Here is a 24,535-nt window from a genome sequence, read left to right as displayed (position 1 = left end):
CAATGTCTGCCTCGTATCCACTATGCCTGTCAACTCTACCTCAGCTTCTGCCAACTTAGTCTGAAGGGCTGCAAGTTGAGCTTTAAAGTGCTTAACTTGACGTTGTTTTTGAAGTTTAGCGTCTGCAACCTTTTTACCCTCACAGGATAAATTCTCTTCGATCTCTCTAAGCTCCTTAACTCGTTGCTTGGTCTCAAGCAACTGACAGTCAAGTTTGAATAAAGAGTCATCCCTTTGACGTATAGTTCTAATAGCTCGTTCTTCAGCCAGAGGGTAAAGAGATTAAGATCGACGATTTTGCCATTGCCTAAAAAGGTCTTCAATCTTGGTTAGATGCAACCAATAGGGTAGCATCGCGAATTTGGAGGTCATACTTTGCATTAAGTTCAGGAAAGGCACTAACACCTTTTTAACTCCCGCAAAGTCCCCTCGACGATCTAAGACTTGAGCGGGAGATTCCCTCAAAATGATAAGGAAGTTCTCCAATATTTTGGATACGACAAAATTTCTCGCTAAGACGATAGGAGAAGAGTGTGTGCTACCAGAGGACACTATTTTAGGATAAGTCGTAGAAGAAGTCATAGTTTCTGTGAAAACTGTCAGCGCAGTACACACAACGAGGGTAGCAATTGTCGTAGAAGCAATTGCAGTAGTGGTAGAAGCACTAGCGATTATAATACTTGATGCAACGTGAACTTCAGTCACGACAATGGAACTGGTAGACACAACACTTGTGCTCACTGTAGCTTCGACTTCAGATATGGTAGTCAGAGCAAGTTTTGTTCCCTTAGCTACATCAGGATCAATAGTCAGATTATCAGCCATGCCTATTTCCATAGCTGAACTGGGAGACATCCCGCTTTTAGTAGATTCACCAGGAGCTAGATCTACCTTAATACCTACATTAATAGGGGCAACGGCGTCTGTGGAAATAACTAAACACAACGAGCAAAGTTGTTAACACCTTAAAAATCCAGAAAGGTAAATGGATGTATGTTTATCTTACCAGGATCAACGGGAGCATCTTCGATGTTGGTGCTTGACGCCGGATGCAATCCGATATGAAGTCGGGCTAAAGGAGCTTCATCTTCAGATTCTGATTCTGTTTCAACTCTAATTAACTCTGTTGAAGGGGTTTCAGTCAGAGAAATATTTTGCCTTTGTTTCTTGGTGAGGTATTTAGACTTGCGCATTAATCCGTGCTCTTTAGACTTTTCCCCCACTTGTCTCGGGGCCTCAACTTCTACAGTTCATTCTGTATAAGAAGTATCAGAGGAAAGTAAATCAAAATTAAGACAAGTCAAAGCTAGCATACCAGTGATCCCTGTGTCAATACATGGTTCTTCAAGAGCCCAGGATTGCTGATGAGATCCTTCTCCAGTGGACTCAGTGGGGGGAGGAAAATTCTTAGAAGCATCATGTTGAGGAGGCTCATGAGGTTCATCAGCGGGCGCGAAATCCTCAAACCTGCCAAAATTTGCTCCATCTCTAAGAGCATCTCCCATATCGGAAGCAGCATGCATGTGGCTCACATACACATCAACGTGAGGAGATCTATGAAGCATATGCTCCTTCAAAGCCGTGTCTATCTCTTCTTGAGTTTCATGAAGACTGGAAAGGCGAGATTCTTCCATCTTAGCATATTCCTCAGCATACAAGAACTCTTTGAGTCTCGGTATACGTCTTCGTTTAGAAGCATTCCCGGATCTGTATCGACGCCGAATGAGTCGTAGTCCCAAAGAGTTGACGTTGAAGTTTTGGATCGCTACATTCGCCCTGCATTACCACTTGTAATAAGAAAGTGAGAAACGAGCACCTGTACCTCCAACAATAGTCCAATACCAAGCTCTGGCTCCGATAGTCAGGCTACAACCCTCATATTTTAGTTGAGTGTTGGGGTTGCCAATGTACAATTGGGCGCAGCCAAATTGGTAAGCAAAACGGCAAGGCAAGTACGGTTCTAACAAACACACATACCAGGCCAACGCAAAAAATATGATACCCAAGATGAATGTTCATGAGCCACGTAAAGCATCCGAGTGATAGGGTAGTATACCCCTGACCGTTTGATACATCTACTACGGCCTGTCCATAGCTGGTCCCGAGAAAATGAGGAAAATATCGGTTGAATTCCCATTTCTTTTGGTCTCGGAGAATGCGTCTCACCAAGGCCATATAGTGTTTCTCCCAATCTGAGTTCTCCAATCTCTGAATGAAAGGAGTAACTTGGTCCCCTATACGAGCAGAAGGCGTGCTCATAAGGGTTGGGCAGTGCAGGACGACCCATGCTATGAAATATGTGTAGGGTAATCCTACCTTTGGATTCTCATTGCCGCGACAAAATTGATAATATAAACTCCGTAATCCACAATGAATGCAATCAATCATGGTAGGAAGGAGGGCATAGGAACGACCGTACGCCAAACATACGACTGGGAACACCACTTTCACTGACAACATGTCAAAGTTTCCAGAAGCAACAACTTGTTGAAGCCATAACATGAGATATCCTGCCAGCAAAGCCTCGGAAGAAATTGGCTCTCTATATTGAAAGAAGTAACCCTGAAATGTGGTACCTGCAGGGTAACCTTGTTCATCCGATTCTAGTACGTGATGCAAGGGTGGATAGGCGAGTAGTCATTAAGACAATTCACCTGCTTCATAAGGACCCAATGGCACTACTGGATCCTTCTTGTGATTCAGATTCTTGAAGAGGTAATGCGCCCAGATGTTATGACTGAGGAGCTTTTCACCTCTCTTTTTAAGCCGTCCTTCTACGTTCATGCAAATGTGGTAATGACACATTACCTCCCAAAAGGTCTCAACCACCTGAGGGTGTTCTTTTTCTAGATCAATTAACTCCCGATGGCCTAGAATGTATTCCTCATATGGATATTTCCCATATGGCAACCCGGAGAATTCCTCCATTTCATGAAGATCAATTCCTATTTCCCCATTGAGAGTAAAGAAAGTACTGGTTGTAGGGTTATATAACTCCAAAATACCAAAATATTTGTAGGAGTTATTGCTTAACCCGAACTATGTCACCCTGATAGGTGCATAAAGACCAAACCTTTGCAGGTCTTCTTGATTCTCCCGCAAGATGTATTCAATGACACGAGGCTACCATTATTCGGTGACACGAGGCCACCATTATTGGTGACACATTAGCAGGGAATTTCCCTTGTAGTCTAATGAATGAACGGCCGAAAGTGTTAGCCTCCTCAACAGTCTCACCAACAGGAAGATCTTTTTGAAAAAGCCCCGGGTATAATCTGGTAATGTAACATCTACCACTATCTATCTTAGCACCACTCTGGGAAAAGTAACCGCATGTAACCTCATCTTGTTTTGGGGTTAAGTCCCAATCCATCTTCCTTGGGGCTGAGATAATCTTTAGGATAGTAAGAGAAACGTCACGCTCTATTCGAGGCAAGAACATGTTTCGCCCATTCACAGTCCTAAGCCATTCATAAGTCCTAATATCCAATAAATCTGGATCCTGTGAAGAGTCTCTAAACAAGAGAATAGTCTTAACGATGTGTTCACGATTAACAGATTCTAAAGGAGCATCCGTGATCATATGCCTAAATATGGAAATCAAAGATTCAGAAAGAAGATCCACTTCTTCTTGCTCTCGTTCTCTGAACAAAAGAATACTCTCAAGGGTAGGATAATATGAATGATCTGTCACCACCTGAGTACCATCTACTCTGAAATCACCACGCTGGGGAATTAGAACAGAGGGGTATACAACTACACAAAGGACAAACAAAGTTATTCCAAAGAAGGAGTCATGGCCAAATGACACGAATGTCACTTCAGCGATGAACTTTGAACTTCATTCAAACAGTAGACCTCATCTTATAACGAGCCAGACTATGAACCTCGTGTTAGCCCTTATGTTTTGATGATGTTCTTACAACCACCATTATCGGTACTAATGGCTTATTGAGTATAAATGTAGTAAATTCATTTGTCAAGCTCGTTAGTGCCATTAACGGAGGATGGATGGAATATACGCTAAAACGAAGACATCTAAAGGAGGAGGAGGCCAAAAAGATGAAGCAACGTTATTTCAAGAACAACAAAGTCATATAAAAGCTTCATCCGATTCAAGCTATATCAAAGCTCAAGTATTGCTTTCAATATGAGGATATTAGCCTTCTTTTGTTCTTCTCTCTAGTGCTAGAATGTAGGCAAAGAGTTACTGAGTTTACTTGAAGCTATTGGGAATCACACACACGTTTTTAGACTTGTGTCTTTTAAGCGTTTTTTCACAAAACACTATTCGGTCGACCGAATTTTCAATCTTCAGATCGGTCGACCGTGCCGGTCGACCGATGAGGCTCTGCTTGTTTTTCCAAGTTTCCATAGCTGCTCGCGGTCGACCGAAGGTTTTTTTCGGTCGACCGGAATTTTCTTCGGTCAACCGCTTTTAGTCTTTGTTCAGCCGCGACTTTTTTAAAACGGTCATTTGCCTCGAATGTTGTGCTTTCACCTAATGGTGTTTGGCACAGTCTGAGCTAACAACCTGAAAAGGAGATTATCTTCCTAAATGGGAAGATTGGGTTTTTGTTTTCAAATGAGTTTATCTTTTCTATAAAACCCCCCAGTCTTCTTCTTCCTCAGTTAGCCCTAACGTTTTGAAAAACCAGAGCTTTCTGTTTTCCTGAGAAAAATTTTCAAAATCTTTTTTCTATCTGTTTCAAGTGTGATTTACCTCCCAGCTTCAGTATACCTTCTCTTTGCTATAGGGGTTGTGTAAAGAGAGGTTCTTTCATTATTTCTTCTGCTGTGAGGTTGAGATCTTGTGTAAGATCTACTGTGTCTTTCATTATTTCTTCTGCTGTGAGGTTGAGATCTTGTGTAAGATCTACTGTGAGGGAGTGATCTGTTGAGATCTGACTGTGTAGTGAGAGAGATCGTGTGGGATCGCTGTGTAGACGAAGTTCCGGCTTCCAAACCGGGTGTGTAGTGGATTTCTCCTCGAGAGTGGGGAGCGGGGACGTAGGTCAGAGGACCGAACCTCGTTAACACATCGCGCGTCAAGGATAATGATTCCTAACCCTCTCTTATTTACTTTGTTTGCATCAGTTTACTGTGGATTGCTTATCAACTGTTTTTATTGCATATTTAGAGCCTTGTGACCCTAATCACCCCCCCTCTAGGGTCCAACACCTCGTCTTACAACAAACGTCAAACTTCATTAGCCAGGCTAATTTCATTTGCTTAACAAACCTTGACGGTGAAGACAAGGTTCATCAGTCCAATGAAGCTCGTTGATGAAAACAAGGGTCGTAGCTTATTATTCGAATATGAGGTTCGTCATTTCAATGAACATAGTCAATGAAAGATGAAGTTCATCATTTAAACGAATTTCGTTTAACAAATCTTAATGAAGACCCTCGTCAGAATAGCCAACGTAGTTGGACATGTGAGATTCAGTCAGCAAATGAGACTCATCAAAAGACGAGATTGGTCATGATGATGAACTTCCCCAAATCAAAATATACATCATCTTTATGATGAATCTGATCTCAAAAAAAGAGAAACTGTTCATCTCCCTCAAGAAACCCAAGTCTAAAATAGACAAGGTTGATTTCTTTCATAACGCAAATCGTGCGTTTAGATCTATTACCTGAGAAGGTAGGTAGAACAACGAGTTTGTGTGAAGAACATGCAACCTTATTGCCCTTGCCCTTGCTTCTGTCTACGGTGGTTTTGGGGCAATTGATTTCGGTGAGAGAGCTTGTGAATAAAGAGAGATTGAAACTTCAGAAGAGAAGGAGTTTCGACAGTCCAAACGATGAAGAGAAGAAAAGACTTCTTATATGATGACACCCTATATATAGGGGAGGGAAGAAGTCGAATCAAGGGCCCCGATCCTCACTTAAGATCATTGGATAAGACCCCTTCCCAACCGAATATGCGGACGAGATCCACGGAGATCTTGAAACACCAGTTGGCGACCACTTATTGGGTCTGGAAAAGGTGTGTAACAGCATTGCTGACGAAACCACGATGTGTCAGGTGACTATTATTCTGACAAAGCTCGTATAGAGGGATGAAAACTCTAGGATGAACCTCGAGGTAATATCTACATTGAACCTTGTAGTGAAGACGAAGTTCATGACAAGCCTTAGTTCGTCAAATAAACTCTGTAAGCTTATGATGCCTGTAAGTATTCAAAGTGTTTCAGATTACATACAACCCAATGAAAGTCTGAAAAATTTGAAGGGGGTTTTGTAGGCATTCAAAAATGCCAAACTTCAAACCATGAAGAAAGTGATAAAGAAGATAAACCTCAACGAGGCTCGTCGATCAAAACCCACTTCATGAACAAGGGGCGCCACATAGCAAAGCCTAACATCAAAAAGTGAAGCTTGTCAGTGAAAAATGAGGTTCACAGTTCATCATCTGAAAACGAGGCTTGACAAAGCTCGTCGTCAGACTCGAAGCTCATCAGTGAAGATGAGGTTCGACAAAAGTAAAGCCACAATATTTACTACATAGTTGGACCCAGCTATCAAAGATGAACTTCGTTAGTAAAAATGAAGCTCGTCAGACAAAGTTAGTGAAGACAAAATTCATCAGAAAAAAGCTTGCTTACTGCAAAGTTGGCCTCATAAGACGAACCTCGCTGCGTATCGAGGCTCGTCCAATTTGACAAACTCCATTTCAATCAAAGACGGGGCTCGTCATCATCATGAGACTTAGCTGTAACGGTTCTGAAGACTTAGTCAACCACGAGGGCTAATCTTCAGGAGCACATTATGGCATGCGCTGATTTGGAGGAGGTAGTTACGCCCCTCTACCCATGATCATAGCACGTCAGTTACGTGCTTAAACCTTATAAATATCCATGGATCGCTACAGAGAAAATGACTTTTTTTTTGGCAATTTAGACTTTGAGAATCATCAGAGATCAGAGCTTCTGTGTATAGATCTGGGATTTGAACATCGATTCTAGCAGTATAACGAACGTCAGAAGCTTCAGCGATCTTGTTCTGATCATCAATGGAAAGCAAGCTCGACTCAAACATTAAGGGAACCATTCTTTCACCACCAAGAGCCCACGTTAAACAATGATGAGCTGAATTAATCTTCTCTTCATCTATAATCGCGATAGAGTGTGAGCGATTGTAAGGGTTTCGTACCAAGTGATCGAACCTAATTTTCTTGAAACAAGAGAATCAATCAAACATTCTTGTGCTTGTCGATGACTGCTTGGAGAGCTACTATGCAAGAGCTTGCAAAGTGCCTAAGAGCCTCAAGTCTAAGAGCTCAGACGAGTCTGCAAAGGTCAACTATGCAAGAGTATGCAAAGAGCTTGAGAGACTCAAGTCTGAGAGGTTAGACGAGTCTCCTTCAATAAGGAAGCCTTCAGTAAATGAGCCAAGGTTCAACCTTCAGAAGTTGGATGATCAACCCCCTGAACGTTGGTCCAATGTGGCTTTAAGTAGGCAAGGGATGGCATGGGCATCCCTTGATTTGTGGGATTTGAACACTAGGGGGGTCATGCTAGCCAACCTAGCTGTAGGATGTGACCACCTATGGGGTCCTGTCAGCCGCCCTATTCTTATAGCCATCAATAACCATGCCTAGGTGACGAGCACCATGCTCTGCCCCTTGAAACGTAGGATATGACCATTGATGTCACTGTTCCCATACCCCAAGTGGGCAGTTGACAAACGTGCTAGTGAGTCTGTCAGGCGAGGTTTCCCTTTAGGCAAGCTCAAGCCTACATGCGAGCTTCAAATTGTCAGGCGAGCTTGAGCTTCAGGTGAGTCCGACTCATGCTGGCAAGTCATCTTTGAGAGGGAGGCTGACACCACCCTTCGAGTTGACAAGAAGGGGTGTCATCTGAGATCTTCTTAGCGAGTCGACTTCGGGAGGGAGACTGACACCGCCCTTCGAGTCAACACGAAGGGGTGTCATCCCGAGATCTTCTTGGCGAGTCAACTTTGGGAGGGAGACTGACACCACCCTTCGAGTCGACATGAAGGGGTGTCGTCCTGAGATCTTCGCGAGTCAACTTTGAGAGGGAGACTGATACCTCCCTTCGTGTTGACATGTAGGGGTGTCGTCCCGAGGTCTTGGCCAGTCAACTTCGAATAGGAGACTGGCACCACCCTTTGAGCCGACAAGGGAGGTCTCAGCCACCTCGAGTCGATGAGGGGGTCTCGACCACTTTAAGTCGATGAGGGGGTCTCGACCCTTCGAGTCGACGAGGGGATCTCATCCACTTGTATTCAACGATGGGGTCTCGGCCCTTCGAGTTGACTAGAGGGTCTCCGCCACTTGGTCTTTGAAGTGTGCACTGACATCACCCTTCGAGTCGACGAGGGGGTCTCCGCCACTTTGAGTCGACGAGGGGGTCTCGGACATTTTGAGTCGACGAGGGGGTCTTGGCCATTCGAGTCGATTAGGGGGTCTCTGCCACTTGGTTTTTGAGTCATCTAGGGGGCTGGACTCTTCAGGGAGTCGGCCATTCGAGTTGTCTGGGGGGCTAGACTCTTTAGGGAGTCGACCTGCCTTTCCAGAGATGGACCCTTAAGATCTTTTGCTTATTCCAAGTTGTTGTGTAGAGATAAAGGTAATTTTTATTGCCTACAGTTACACAACAATAACGGGAGTAAAAAAATGATCACTGCACAACAACAACGGGAATGAAAAACCATCATTTTACAGGAACAACGGGAAAATTTTCCATTACTGATGGTAATGACAATGATATTTACCGTCACGGATGTGAACGATGGTAATATATTATATTATTGTAGACTTTATAATGACGGGTATTATAAACTTCGTGACACTTTAGCGAAGGAGACTTCTACGACAGGCGACAAGGGATTTTTTCCTATCGTTGGCATATAATAACGAAGGTTTTTCAACTCTTTAACGAAGGTGATTTAGTAACCTTAAATGTGACATTTCAGAACATATGTGACATATAAGTATAGTATGCTATGTTTAGACCTTGTGTGTGACATTTAAGTCGTAAATATGAGCTTTGGACCTTAATTATGACATTTAGATCTCATATGTGACATTTAGGTCTTATATGTAACGTTTAAACCTTATATGTGACATTCACATGTTATATGTGACCTTTAGAATTTATTCATCATTTAACAGGTTAGTTGTCCTTTTAATCATTATTTAAAGGTACCAAATGAAGGTGATAGAAATAAACCTAGGCAATGTCGTCATCATTGAACAAGAAGAAAGTCGATTCAAGCATTTATTTGTGTCCTATAGTGCATGCATACAGGGGTTTCTCAAGGGATGTAAGTCATTGCTCTTTCTAGATGGGACATTTTCTGAAAGATTGTTACAAAGAGATCTTATTAGGTGCGACTGCTGATGATGGTAATAAAGGCATATTTCCACTCGCATTTTACGTTTGTGACCAAGAAAATAAAGCGAATTGGAGTTAGTTTATTTAAGGGTTGTGATATATTTTGTACAATCGAACATAACCATATAATCCACCTCATCCTCTAGTCATTTTTTCAGGTGCTGGTAAAGGAATAAAACTATCTTTGAAAGAAATTTCCAGACGCGTACCATTCCAGGTATGTACTTCATCTAGTTGGGAATTACAAATTGAAGCTTAGAGAGATGGGTTTTGCCTCAAGTGTTGCTTAACAAATTTCAAAATTATTAGAGTTTGCTACATACAAGTATACAAAAAAAGAATTTAAAGCTATTTTACATGAGATTAGGATGATAGATCATAGAGCTTACCAAGTAGCTCTTAGTTATGGTCCAAATAATTAGGCGAATCTATACTTCCTGGTGTAAGATACATTAAATATTGTGACACTATTAATTTAACTATGGTTTTTAAACTTTATATGTGATCCTTAGCACTGTTTTGTGATACCTAGCACTCATATATTACATATAGCCCTTATATATGAATATCAACACATTTCTGTGACTTTGATTTGTTATATGTGACATTATACTTTTATATATGACCTTTGTCTGTTACGTGTGACCTTTACTAGTAGCATGTGACACTAATCTCTTAATTGTGACTTTTATTTTATGTGTTTCTTGTGACACTTTGCTATCACTTGCGATATTTTTCTATTATATGTGACACGTTGCTATACTTTGTGATAGAGAATTTTTTGTTTGATACATATGATATTTATTTGCAGTTATGGTTATGTCAATTCCAATGTTGCTAACTCTTTTAACAGTTGGATTCATGTTGCGAGAACACTTCCTATTTGCGATAAGATAGATCACATTCATATGTAAATTATGAAAAGGATGAATACTCGCCTTGAGATGACAACAAAATGGAATATCTATCTATGTCATGAAGCAGATAAAATTCTGCAAGAAAATTGTATGAAGGGAAGCACTCTTGAAGTGTCGCATTCGACAATTGAAATCTTTGAGGTATCATCTCAAAAATCAGTAAAAGTTGATTAGGAACACAAAACATGCACGTGTCGTGCATGGGATGTATTGCGAATACCATGTAAACATGGGTGTGCTGCTATTAACTTTATGCATAGAGATGTGTACCAGTATTGCAATTGGTTCATGACGATTGAAGCTTTCAAGAATAGTTACAAATCAATTCTCTTTCCTATTCCAAATTACAATAAGACAGATGTCACGAATGAAACAGTTAATATACTTCCCCCAAATACGACAAAGAGACGTGGAAGAAACAAGAATAGATGTACCAATAACCCGATCTGAGAAATAGTTACATATCCACGACTAACCAAGCCACATGTAGTGAACCTATCTAAGACTAACGTATCAACTACCGATCTGAAATAGTTAAATGCTCAAGATGTCATAGTGAAGGACATAACTGAGCCACATGCACTGAGCCTATCCAAGACTAATGTTTCCTATCAGAATTTAAAGTCTTTTGGGATTGTTGTTTATTGTATGTTACTTTTGTCATTTTATTGTGATATTTATGTGTTAAATGTTACACATCACCTATTCATGAAAGCTTTATACTTTTAGATTCTATACAATTTGCTAAAGAACAGTTCATGGAGTAATCACAAATGCACATTTCAATATTTTTACCACAAGTCTCAAAATTTATAAAGAAATTAGTCATATCCAATATAGAATTGTGTCATATGTGTTTGTCTAATACTTCTACTCAATCAATGGTACATCATTACCCCCAAAATACAAAAGATATTTCGGATCATCTACATCTAACTTCAGTCCTAACTGCNNTTGGAGTAGCAAGTGTTACCCTTAATATTTCAAACTCCCTTAGTAAAGCTTCAATGTCCACGACCTCCTTTCCTTTTAGGTTCGCTTTGATGTATAAATATTCATGTATGCCACAATCGTACCCAAATAGAAAAAAGGTGAAGTAAAAGTCATATACAACAATAAACAAGATTTTGTATCACATTGAATGTGTAAAAGCCACATGTGATACAAAAACATCACAACCATATCTAAGCATCACAAAAATTGACAAACTATCATAAATAATGAGTGCAAGTCACACAGAATGTATAAATGTCATATAACACTAGCATATATCACCGATAATGAGTATATGTCACACATAATGTATAAATGTCACATGAGACATGCATATGTCACCGACAAAACGTATGAGTCACACCATAAGTGTACATGTCACATAATACTAACATATATCAGCGAGAGCAATTATGTATCACAGATAGGTAATAAATATCACAACAACTAATGAATGATAAGTATAAGTTGTTTGGAGAAACTTACGAGCCTTTTTTGCTTTCGACAAGGAACTACTTCATATTTGAATCCACTTACCATCCTATTCAAAAATAGCTGGATTGTCACAACGTCTCTAGCCTATGTCTCGTGGTCAACGGAACTATAATGTCTGCATTGCGGTGAATCTTTCGACAGCTTCTAGTGTTGGCTGTGGATGATTTGTAAGAGGAAATGAATTCCTCAAACTTCGCCTGGTTAAATTCGACGACCAGCGATTTAGCAAAAGACCTTATGGCCTTAGTGTCGGATTGCGACACGATTTTCTCTTTAGTTGAGAATGAAGTCTCATGTAGAGTCACCATTCTGTTTTGGGTCCTTGAATTATAACTAACACAGGTTACAATTCAGAGAATTACAATTGAAATGAGAAAATTTATATTTATAGGTTCTTTTCTATGTACCAATGGAGCACCGATATTACACTCCACTGACGATCCAAAGTATAGATGAAAGGGTCTTCTTGCTAATTTTATAAAGGTCGCCGAAGTTGTACCGAGCTTGGATTATCTCTACGAGCGAAGATGCTAAGATGATAAAATGCCTAGAACATAAGATGCTAAGTTGTCCCAAAAAAGAGAAATCTCCTATCCTCTTATAGGCTAAGAGAGATTTAGTGACTATTAAATGTGGGTTTAGTGGCCATTAACTTAGGAGATAATTGGGTAAACTGTTTCCACAAAATTAGCTTTTGAAACAGCCATGGGTAAGGTTCGCCAGTAGCGGTCATGGGCAAAGTTCGCTGCGCGGCCTGAGTGAAGTTTGTTCTAGCGAACTTCATCAGAATGTGGGTAGCCCACTTCCTTAGGGTGTGGATGATGTAGGCCATGTGGGCTATGTGGGTGAAGTTCATTTCGGGCGAACTTTGATTAAGTTTTCTCTTTGACTTGTTCGTCGGAACGAGCTTCATTGTAGGCTTGGGCGAGTCTCGCTATGGCTTAAGCAAGCTTCGCTAAGGCATATACTTGGCCCACATGAAATGTTTAACCTATGGGCGTTTGCTTCTATTGCTTGTATTAGATATACGAACTAAAAAAACCACATCCATTCATGCGAGCATGGGCAAAATTCTTGTTTAATATTAAGCATTGCCTTCATATTATTTGACCCCATAAACTCTCATATACTCCTCTATATTTAAAGAATAATTCAAAGGATTACTGTTTATGCTGCACTAAATACTGTAGCATAAACAATAAATCAAGTCTGGTCTTCTTCACTTGAAGTTATTGTTCATGCTACGGTAATTTACTGTAACATAAACAGTAAATCAAGTCTGCTCCTCCGTAGTTAAAGTTACTATTCATACTACAATATTTACTGTATCATAAACAATAAAGTCAATCAAATGTATTAAAACTTGGATCCTTGTTTTAGTGTAGAGGAATAAATATGATTGCTAAATCAAATGTACTAAAACTTCGATCATTCTTTAAGCATAGAGAAGTAGATATTTTTTCTAACTTTAAGCAATAAAATAATTAAATTAAATGTATTAAAACTTAGAGGGTGGCGGGTTCAAAATATAGTGCTTAAAAAAATAGGGGCCATGCTCTGCACGAGATGCACACCACTACTTTTTTAAACAAAAACCCAAGCGGTCTAACTTGACCCTTTTGTCTTTTGCCTAATCCCTAAATTCCTATCAAATATTTTCCCCAAATTATGAAATCACCTCCACTCTCCACTTATGTTATCCCTAGCGAAACTCTATTGCAAGTTGCGACCACTGATCGGCGCGACACCAATCTCTGCGGACTGCTGATCGGTTAAATGTAAACTCGTAGGTTTGCCCCTCGTGATCAAAATTTTTGGGTCTGCCCTGCCTTCACCCCTTCCTCTAGTAACCCAAGGGATGAGATGCCTCCGACTGCAAGGAGCTTGAGGAACCTGAATAAAGCCACAAATGTTAGATCTAATAATAACTTGAGATCTAAACCATAAAGCCATGATTAATTCAAAGAGATTAACAAAAATCTAAAAGAAGCGGAAGCTTATACCTGAATCCATAGATGAAACTTGAGATGGGTTTGGATCTTCTAACCTTAGGGTTTCTCTAGCCAAATTTCTCTCTAGATGGGGGTGAAGAGAATTAGAGAGTGTAACCCTAGATTAGGGACCATAACCCCTTATTTATAGATGTTGTACATTTGCAATTTGGCCCCTCATCAAATCACAATTATAACCTGGTATCTGCACATATAACCCCATGACTTATTTAAATACTCATTAACCCAAATTAATTGATCACTTTAGTGGGTTATCCTGAAGGATAGCAATACAGAAGGATAGCAATACACATTGATTAATCATATGTACCCACAAATAGATTTATTAGATTAAATCCAACAATCTCCCACTTTGGCACCATATGATTCCTTAAATTGTGTATAACCTTATGAACTCAAAAATTGCTATCACTGAAAAAGTATTTTCGAACAATCTCGTTCATTGACTATATCAATATAGGATCAAAGCGGCCTTCGTCACATTTATCGTGACTCAACCCATCAATGGTCACATATACCAATACAATTAAACGACATAGATCAATCATGGATGTGCAGCATGAAAATTACATGCAATGTAATCAGTACATGTCTATTTTTAACTGGTCCTACTTTAGTGAGGTCAAAACCAAACATAATGTAACAGAGTGTCTTAACTGAATACTTTATTCTGATCAGACAATACAACCAAACATAAAGCACCAAAAAATTACAAACTCCCACTAAATCATGATATCCTCAAATAACACCACACCCATATGAGCAGTGTGCTCATGAAAGACCTTGGGTGGCAATCCCTTAGTAAGAGGATCAGCTATCATGGAGTTTGTCCCAATGTGCTCTATAGATATCTGTCCATTCTGTACCCTTTCTTTCATAACCAGGAACTTAATGTCAATATGTTTTGACTTAGTTGAGCTCCTGTTGTTATTGGAATACATTACTGTAGATTTATTGTCACAATATAACCTTAGTGGTCTTTTCATATTTTCTAAAATGCGCAGTCCCGTGACAAAATTTCGCAGCCATATTCCCTGATTGGATGCCTCATAGCAAGCTACAAATTCTGCTGCCATAGTGGAGGAAGCTACTAGTGTTTGTTTGACACTTTTCCATGATATAGCTCCTCCTGCTAACATATAAATGTAGCCTGATGTAGACTTCCTGCTATCTTGGCATCCAGCAAAATCAGAGTCCGAATACCCAATGACCTCTAATTTCTCTGATTTTCTGTATGTGAGCATGTAATCTTTTGTTTTCTGAAGATACCTCATAACCCTTTTGACTGCTATCCAATGATCCATACCAGGGTTGCTTAAGTATCTGCCTAACATCCCAACAATGTACGCAATATCCGGACGCGTACATACCTGAGCATACATTAGACTTCCTACAGCCGAAGCATAAGGAATCTTCTGCATTTCCTGAATTTCAAGGTTACCTTTAGGGCACTGATTGAGACTAAACTTGTCTCCTTTAGCAACAGGGGTGTCACCTGGTCTGCAATCTTGCATGCCAAACCTTTTAAGTACCTTATCGATATAGCTCTTTTGTGATAATCCAAGAATACCCCGAGAGCGATCTCGATGTATCTGGATCCCTAATATAAAAGAGGCGTCCCCAAGATCTTTCATCTCAAAATTCTTTGATAGAAATCTCTTGGTTTCGTGCAACATGCCTATATCATTAGTGGCAAGCAAGATGTCATCCACATACAGAACCAGAAAAATATACTTACTCCCACTGAACTTGTGATATACACAGTCATCAACAATGTTCATCTCAAAACCGAACGAGATAACTATTTGTTGAAACTTATGATACCATTGACGAGGAGCTTGCTTGAGTCCATAGATGGATTTCCTTAATTTGCAGACCATATTCTTTGGGTCTCCCGACACAAAGTTTTCTGGTTGCACCATATAGATCATCTCATCAATGTCTCCATTGAGAAATGCAGTCTTAACATCCATCTGATGTAACTCAAGATCATAATGAGCAACAAGTGCCATGATTATTCTGAAAGAGTCTTTCGATGAAACCGGAGAGAAAGTCTCTGTATAATCAATGCCTTCCTTTTGAGTATAGCCTTTAGCCACAAGACGTGCCTTATACCTCTCCACATTACCGTTTGCATCCCGTTTGGTTTTAAAAATCCATTTACAACCAATTGGTTTTGCACCTTCTGGCAATGGGACAAGTTCCCAAACCTTATTGTCTTGCATAGACTTGTACTCTTCATTCATGGCATCAATCCACGGCTGAGAGTTAGAACTTTTCATGGCCTGAGAGAAGTTGATTGGATCATCTTCCAACATTCCACTACTTCCCTCATGTTCTTGAAGAAATACAATATAATCATCTGAAATAGCATTTCTCCTTTCTCTCGTGGATCTCCTTAATGGCACTGGTTCTTGAGGTTGTTGAGTTTGTTCTTCTGGAACAGGGAGTTGTTCAACATTATCATCTTGAGGTTCCTGATTTACTTCTTGAGCAACAACAGGTATAGGAACCTGAATATTGTCAAAAGTAACTGTATGGATTGGATCTGAAGCCAATTCCTCCTCAAAACTAATGTCTCTAACCTTATTTCTCCCCCCAAACTCAACATCCTCAAAGAATGTTGCTGTTCCCGTCTCAAAAATGTTCCTTATAGTGGGATCATAAAACTTAAAGCCCCTAGAGCGTTCAGAGTATCCAATAAAGTAGCTGCTAACTGTTTTGGAGTCCAATTTCTTTTCATTTGGCCTATAAGGCCTTGCCTCAGCTGGACATCCCCAAATATGTAAATGCTTTAAACTGGGCTTTCGACCAGTCCAAAGCTCATAAGGTGTTTTAGCAACTGCTTTACTTGGTACTCTATTCAGAATGTAAGCTGCTGTCTTAAGTGCTTCTCCCCAGAGTGACTCTGGTAAAGAAGAATGAGCAATCATACTTCTTACCATATCCTTAAGAGTCCTGTTTCGTCTTTCAGCTACACCATTCATGCTAGGTGAACCCGGCATAGTGTACTGTGGGACGATACCGCATTCCTCTAGGTATCTAGCAAATGGTCCTGGACGTTGTTCACCTGAACCATCATATCTACCGTAGTACTCACCACCACGATCAGATCTGACGGTTTTAATTCTTCTGTTGAGTTGATTCTCAACTTCAGCTTTATAGGCTTTGAACATGTCCAGAGACTCAGATTTTTCATGAATAAGATATAGGTGCCCATAACGTGAGTAATCGTCTATGAATGATATAAAATATTGTTGACCATTCCAGGATTCCGTAGGGAATGGCCCACAAATATCCGTATGTATCAATTCTAAGACATCCGAAGATCTGTTGGCACCTAATCTTTTCACTTTGGTCTGTTTTCCCTTGATACATTCAACACATACGTCGAAGTCCGAAAAATCAAGGGAATCCAAAATGCCATCAGACACAAGACGCTCAACTCTACCTTTTGAGATATGACCTAAGCGCTTATGCCATAATGTCGCCGAATTTTCCTTATTTAATTTACGCTTAGTACCACGTGATTCCACATGCAAGGATTCATTGTAAGAAGCAATTGTATCAAGCAAATATAGGTTGTCATAAATACTCAAGTAACCGGTTCCCACAACATTTGAATTAAAAGATAAACTGAATTGACTGTTTCCAAATGAACAAGAATAACCTGATTTGTCCAATACAGAAACAGAAATTAAATTCCGTCTAAAAGACGGTACTACAAAAGTATCTTTCAAATCCAAATAAGAACCAGTTCCTAACAATAACCTAAAGTGCCCAATTGCTTCCACATCTACCGATTGTCCGTCACCCACAAAGATGTGTCTTTCAACATCACTTGGCTTTCGGTGGCTCAGGCAACCCTGCATAGAAACACTTATATGAGTAGTAGAACCAGAGTCTAACCACCAAGTGTTTCTAGGTACTGAAGCTAAATTAACCTCAGAACAGACCAAAGTAAGGAACGTACCCTTATTAGCACGCCAGGCGTGATATTTTGTACAATCCTTCTTTACGTGTCCAGGCTTGTTACAGAAGAAACAACCCTGATTATCCTTATGTTATTTCTTCTGAACTGGACCCTTAGCAGCTTCATTATCATTCTTCCTTTTCTTGCCCTTATCCTTAGAGGCATAAGCCAAATGAGCACTTTCTGCCTTATCTTGCTTCAACATGTCTTCTTCTTGCACACAGTATGAAATGAGCTCATTTAGAGTCCATATCTCCTTTTGGCAGTTATAACTAACCTTAAACTGATTGAATTGTGCAGGAAGAGACAACAAAACCAGATGCACCAATAACTCATCACAAAGATTGAGTTTAAGTGCCTTAAGCTTTGAAGCAATATGAGACATTTCCATAATGTACTCCCTGATATTTCCTTTGCCCTTATACTTCATTGAAATCAAGCGAGCTAAAAGCGTGCTTGTTTCTACCTTATCGTTTTTCGCAAAACGCTTCTCAATTTCGGCAAGGAAATCTTTAGCCTTAGTAATCCCTTCGGATTCTATGCCCCTGAAGGCTTCCGGAACGCCGCGCTTAATGATCATAAGACTCATGCGATTTGAACGCTCCCACTTCTCATGCTCCTTCTTTGCATCAGGAGTGCTATCCGCATTGAGAGGTTGGGGTTGTTCAGTTCTTAATGCATAGTCAAGATCCATGCAGCCAAGAACAATTAATATGTTCTCTTTCCAAACCTTGAAGTTTGTCCCATTTAGCATGGGAATTGAGTTGATGTTAGCAGAAATTGTTGCAGCAGATGCATTAGCTGAAATAAAACAAAAGAATGCTCACATCAATAACCATAATCAATAAAATTCAAATAATGACAATCCCCATCCAAGATACCGGCACAACATTAATATCAAGTCTTTGGACAGTAATATTAACTTGTAAGTGATACCTTGTTGCAATGATCAAACATTGACAATAACTCATGTCAAATAATGAAACTATCTTTGGATCGATTCATTATTCACATGTAAACCTTATAATTGTCACACGCTTATCATCGCAGATGTGTATACAGTCTAAATAAATATTAACCTTCCTTTGGGCCGATTAAATATTTACACGAAAGCATACACACAAACATCTCACATTCCTCATGAACAATCTACACAAGAGAGGTTACTTTGGCAACTTCTTGTTTTAATTAATCAATTGGAGTGAGAGACAACCTTAATACCTTAGTGTCATAATATTTGAATTAAATAATTGATTAAAAACCAAATTAAATTAAATTTCCATAGCTTAAATAGGGTCCATAACTTAATTGAATAAATTAAGTATACCAAAGTGGACCCATAATTTAATATGAGAAGCTAAGGCTTAACCATAGTGAACACGAAGTTCGCTTGACTTCGAACGCGAGGTTCGTCTGTATTGAGTACGAGACTCACTTAAGCACGAACACTAGGTTCGTCTGAAATGAACGTGATGTTCAACTTGAGAACGAATACGAGGTTCGTTTGAAAAATGAACGCGAGGTTCGACTGAAAATGAACGCAGGGTTCAACTTGAGAACGAACGCGAGGTTCGTTTGAATCGAGCGCGAGGCTCGCCTGAGAACGAATGCGAGGCTCGTCTGAGAACGAACGCGAGGTTCGACTTAAATTGAGCGCGAGGCTCACCTGAGAATTGAGCGCGAGGCTCATCTTAGAACGAACGCGAAGTTCGTTTAAATTGAGCGCGAGGCTCACCTTAGAACTGAGCGCGAGGCTCACCTTAGAACGAACGCGAGGTTCGTTTGATTTGAGCGCGATGCTCACTTGAGAACGAACGCGAAGTTCGTTTGAAGCTTTCAGTTTCGCCAAAATTTGAGGTAACCACATCCTTAATTCCCGCACGTTTTCACGCACGAACCCTTAGATGGTTAAATCTGAAACCGCCGCCGTCGCCGTCGAAGTTGAGAGCGAGACCGCCGCGACACTTCGCCGGCGAGGAGCACGGGATCAACGACCAAAACACAATAGATCTAAAAGAATTTCTCGATTTTATTTCAAAACAGATCCAGAATCGAAAAAATGAGTTTTCTTGATCCAGATCCAAGAAAAATCGAAGAAAAATCCAAAAAATAAAAAAATACTGTTCACCGGCATTTTTATTTACTGTTCATCAAAAAATGTTCATTCGAAAATTTTGCCGTTACTGTTCATCCGTGAACAAAAACTGAATCTAAAAACAATTAAGATCAAAAACCCTAATTTTAATCTTAATCTCTTAGAACAAATCAACGTGGCTCTGATACCACTTGTTAGATCTAATAATAACTTGAGATCTAAACCATAAAGCCATGATTAATTCAAAGAGATTAACAAAAATCTAAAAGAAGCGGAAGTTTATACCCGAATCCATAGATGAAACTTGAGATGCGTTTTGGATCTTCTAACCTTAGGGTTTCTCTAGCCAAATTTCTCTCTAGATGGGGGTGAAGAGAATTAGAGAGTGTAACCCTAGATTAGGGACCATAACCCCTTATTTATAGATGTTGTACATTTGCAATTTGGCCCCTCATCAAATCACAATTACAACCTGGTATCTGCACATATAACCCCATGACTTATTTAAATACTCATTAACCCAAATTAATTGATCACTTTAGTGGGTTATCCTGAAGGATAGCAATACACATTGATTAATCATATGTGCCCACAAATAGATTTATTTGATTAAATCCAACAAAATAGCACTCCAAAGCATCTTGCTAACCTGACATTAGAAAGACAGTGATTCAGGTACATGACCACAAAATGAAAAAAAAAAAAAAATCTGCACAAACAATCAGACCTCTTCTTACCAAGAGCTCAAGTGATCAGTAGCTTTTCCATATCCTGCAGGGAGTTTAGGTCTGCGCCAGACTAGCTTCCTCCAAGGCACTAATTGTCTCATACTCGAGATAATTAGTTCTCAAGATTATTCTGATTTGTTGTTTCAAAGGCTTCCAGCTCCTTAAATGATCCATAAAGCATGAAGTCTTAGATCATTAAATCACAAGTCGACATATCAAGTGCATGCCACACTTAAACATATGTTTCGAAATGACTGCTTCAAATATAGATCTCGGGAATCGTGTTGAGAAAAGTTGAGCGCAGCGACCATCTCTTTAAACCGTCAAATGAAATTCCTGTACCCTTCATTCTCGTTTTATCCGCTAATTCCTACGTACATTAGCTACTTAGCTTCACCAGTACTCCTTCTTGTGCCAACTTTCATTTATCAAGCAGGAGCTCTGTGTTTCTGCAGATCATTATTCGTGAAGCTATTTTGCGGTTGCCTTGATGATTAGGGGGTTTTTGATGAAGCTTTGCGAATATACCTTACCCTTGACCCTATCGACGGGTTGGGCGAGCCAGCATTCGCTTCCTGGCGCCTTTTTTAACCGAAGGAGCTCAACACTTCAGGATGCATTTTCCTGGATTCCTGCCTAACCGGCCTGGCATCAGACCGTACAACCAAGCGGTGCTACTCCACCAAGGAGTTTGTGGGGTCTTTATAATTTTGATCGATCGATCCTAATATTCCCTTGCTTCTTTTAGAGATGGATGGGATTGGACTGCTGCTTCAGTGGGCCGAAGAGAAGAAAATCAAGTTTATGGGGAAAGCATTCAAGAGATGATCACAGACTCGGCCCAGGTGTAGCAGCTCAATCGTTTTGTTAGACGGCTGCCTAAGGCTAAGATTGTCCGTACGATCCTGATGCAGAAATTGATCTAAAATATATGGAGTGCCATATGTAGAGAACATTAGAGACGCATAATACTTAGAATTCTCTAATATATTTTGATCAATGCGTTACAGGATTAAATTCCATGCAGGTGAAAGGCTCAGAAAGCCGTAGTCGAGATCGTCATATGTTTTACAAGAGGAAAATTTAGTCAGATTTAATCCAGTAGAGATCAGTTTCCACCTCCATAACCTTTCTCCCCGACGATGTTCTCCACAAAGTTAAGCAATTTATTGTTGGGGATCACGATCGATGCGGAAGCTTCTTCTGGACCTACCTAGTTGGATTACAAGAGCAAACAATCTGAAACAAGCTGAACACACAAGACAACATTGCAGGAAAGTAAAAGAAAGCAAAGATAGCGATTTAACGCGGTTTGGTAAATGAAGAAATTTTCAAAATAGTCCCAACCCAACTTTTTTTTGAAAATAAACCTTCTTTCGTTTTTATTATAGAAACAGACTCACCTTCTGGCCACGTCACCACCGTGGCCAGAAAGTGGGTCAATTTTTTTTAAACACCTTCCTAATTAGTCGGGGTTGCCAACCCCGACTAATTTACAAGTTGCAACTGAATTCTAAATTAGTCGGGGTTGACAATCCTGACTAATTAGGGAGGTGTTAAAAAAAATAGACCCACTTTCTGGCCACGGTGCTGACGTGGCCAGAAAGTGAGCATGTTTCTGTAATAAAAACGTAAGTGGGTCGATTTTTAGAAGAAAAAAAATTTGATTAGGGGCCATTTTGAAAATTTCTTCTTTGGTAAATACCTACTTCTATCACGAGAAAATTGAGTCAACCTTATTTCTAGGGATAATAATGTACCTTCTTCAGTGCATTCTACAAGAAACACCACAATCTACAAGAAACACCACAATCGATCTCACAAAAGTCTTTTACACGATCGATCTCACAGATGTCTCTTACATAATCCTAGGATTCACCTGATACACACCCTTATTTATAGGATTCTATCAGAATACAAAAGAAATAGCTCACAAAACCTAGCAGAATTTGGGTTTGATCCAAATCGGTCTACTGGAAAGTGACTGCCCAAACTCTCGAGTCTTTGCAACCACCGCTACGTAGTAGCACCTGATGCATTCTTGTGTCTTCTGGGCTGACATCCGATGATAAATATTGACAGTCTTCACTTTAAACTTGTATGAAGCAACCTTCAGCTATTGTTAATATCAGTCTACCGCCCGAGAGCAACCTCATTCAGATATTGTTAATATCAGACTACCGCCTGAGAGAAACCTCAACTGGGTGGTCAAGTGACTGTCCAAACTCTCGAATCTTTGCAAGTATATATACTAGCACCTTATGCATTCTTGTGTCTTCTAGGCTGACTATGAGGATAAATATTAACAATCTCCACTTTGGACTCGTATGAAGGCACCTTCGGATATTGTCATTTCCTTCCTTGCTATCTTGTGCATTGTAAGTCGAATCATGCAGAGATATAACACATTACCGCTGCTCCTTGATTGATGTGAAGCTCTTTCTTGACTTGACGCTAACCCACTTGCTAGAAATTCCAAACTCAGTTCTAGACTAACCTGCTTGCTAGAAACTCCAAACTCAGTTCTAGACTTGTTTCGGGCTTCAAGATGACTCCACCTGAATCAACCTCTCATGCAGTCTTTCTAAGAATCCAAGTTTGGTAGAAATCTCTTTTCTTCATGGTTGAGTAGTTTCGTGAAGAGAAATCTCCACCTCGAACATTGTTCCCCTCATATAACATGTTCAAGATATCTCCACCATTTCTTTCCAACAAGTATGGTGATGACTCCCTTGTGCAGTTTGAGGCAGTGGTGGAGCCACATAGTGTTCGATGGTGTCATAGGACAGGTCTAATTTGTCTACTTTATGCATATTTTTATTTAGGGGTTCTTACATATATATCTCCCAAATCTTCCATATTTGCAAAATTATCCTTCAAATCTTCGTATTTGCAAAATTTCCATCATTTCACTCACATTTGTTTTTTTTTCTATCCCTTCCACTTAACAATTTTAGTTTTTAAAAGGGAAATTGTCGCAAACCTCCTGAAAGTTATTGGGAGTTTTGACATTGACTTGTTTAATAAGCAACATTCATAAGATAGAGCAGTAGAAAGACCCCAATATGCTAGTTTTGGGGAATAATTTTATAAATACCAAGATTTGATGGCTAGTTTTGCAAATATCAAATATTTGAGTGGCATACATGAAAAAACCCCTTTCATTTATTTTTACTTGCAATTATATGCCTGGTAGAGAAACTGAACAGGAATTTAGCAGATTTGCAAGCCTATAGCATAAAACAACTTGTATATTAGTAAATAACCAATTTCCTTTTACCTACATGAACGTTCACGGATAATTTATCTATTAACGCATGGCTGAAAAATTGACAGGCACAACATGAATTTTTAAGGTCTAGTATAAAATTCCATGCATCTTCATCAATCAAACAGTACAAAATAATGTTTTGACCGAATTGGACTTGATGTCCTTGAACAATTAAACTATGAAATGAAATGAACTCATGCGATACATAGTATCAGCCTTATCACTGACACAAAATCAAGAATCTTTGCTTGGTACTCAGAACCGATCTAGTATATAAAAAATATTCAAAATGGCTTCCGAGGAAAAGATTCAAAAAAGCCTTACATGCCTCCGTCTTCAAAGCTTTGAAAAGCAAACCATCCAGCTTTATACGAGTATAAAGATGCTAATTTTTGCATGTAGGATCTTCACAACTATCAAGATATGAGCTCGAACGGGAACGTCTTGGTCTGTACAAAGATGAACTTATATTAGGATATGGGAAAAAAAACGTCACAAAATAAGATTTACAGCTAGAATTGTCACATAACTTGATCACTATCAAAGGTTAACTTGAAGCGTACTGCTTGTTTTCTACTCGGAAAATTGGAATGCTAAGCCAATAACATAATCACTGTTAGTGGGAACTTATGAATAATAATCAATCTATAGTATACAAAATCCACATGAAAATTACTCTTATAT

The 24,535-nt window shown here is 39.6% G+C and overlaps 1 protein-coding gene across 1 annotated transcript in view; it reads right to left on the bottom strand.

Annotated features, from left to right (window-relative positions):
* The window catches only part of LOC109843176 (exopolygalacturonase), a 26,136-nt gene continuing 25,501 nt past the window's right edge, over positions 23,901-24,535 (bottom strand). Inside the window, 1 exon segment of the mRNA XM_020412108.1 lies at positions 23,901-24,300. The gene's annotated coding sequence lies outside the window, so the exon portion shown is untranslated.

Source organism: Asparagus officinalis, chromosome 5, assembly GCF_001876935.1.
Source record: "Asparagus officinalis chromosome 5, Aspof.V1, whole genome shotgun sequence".
NCBI classification, from domain to species: Eukaryota; Viridiplantae; Streptophyta; class Magnoliopsida; order Asparagales; family Asparagaceae; genus Asparagus; species Asparagus officinalis.
This window is presented reverse-complemented; position numbering and strand designations above follow the sequence as displayed.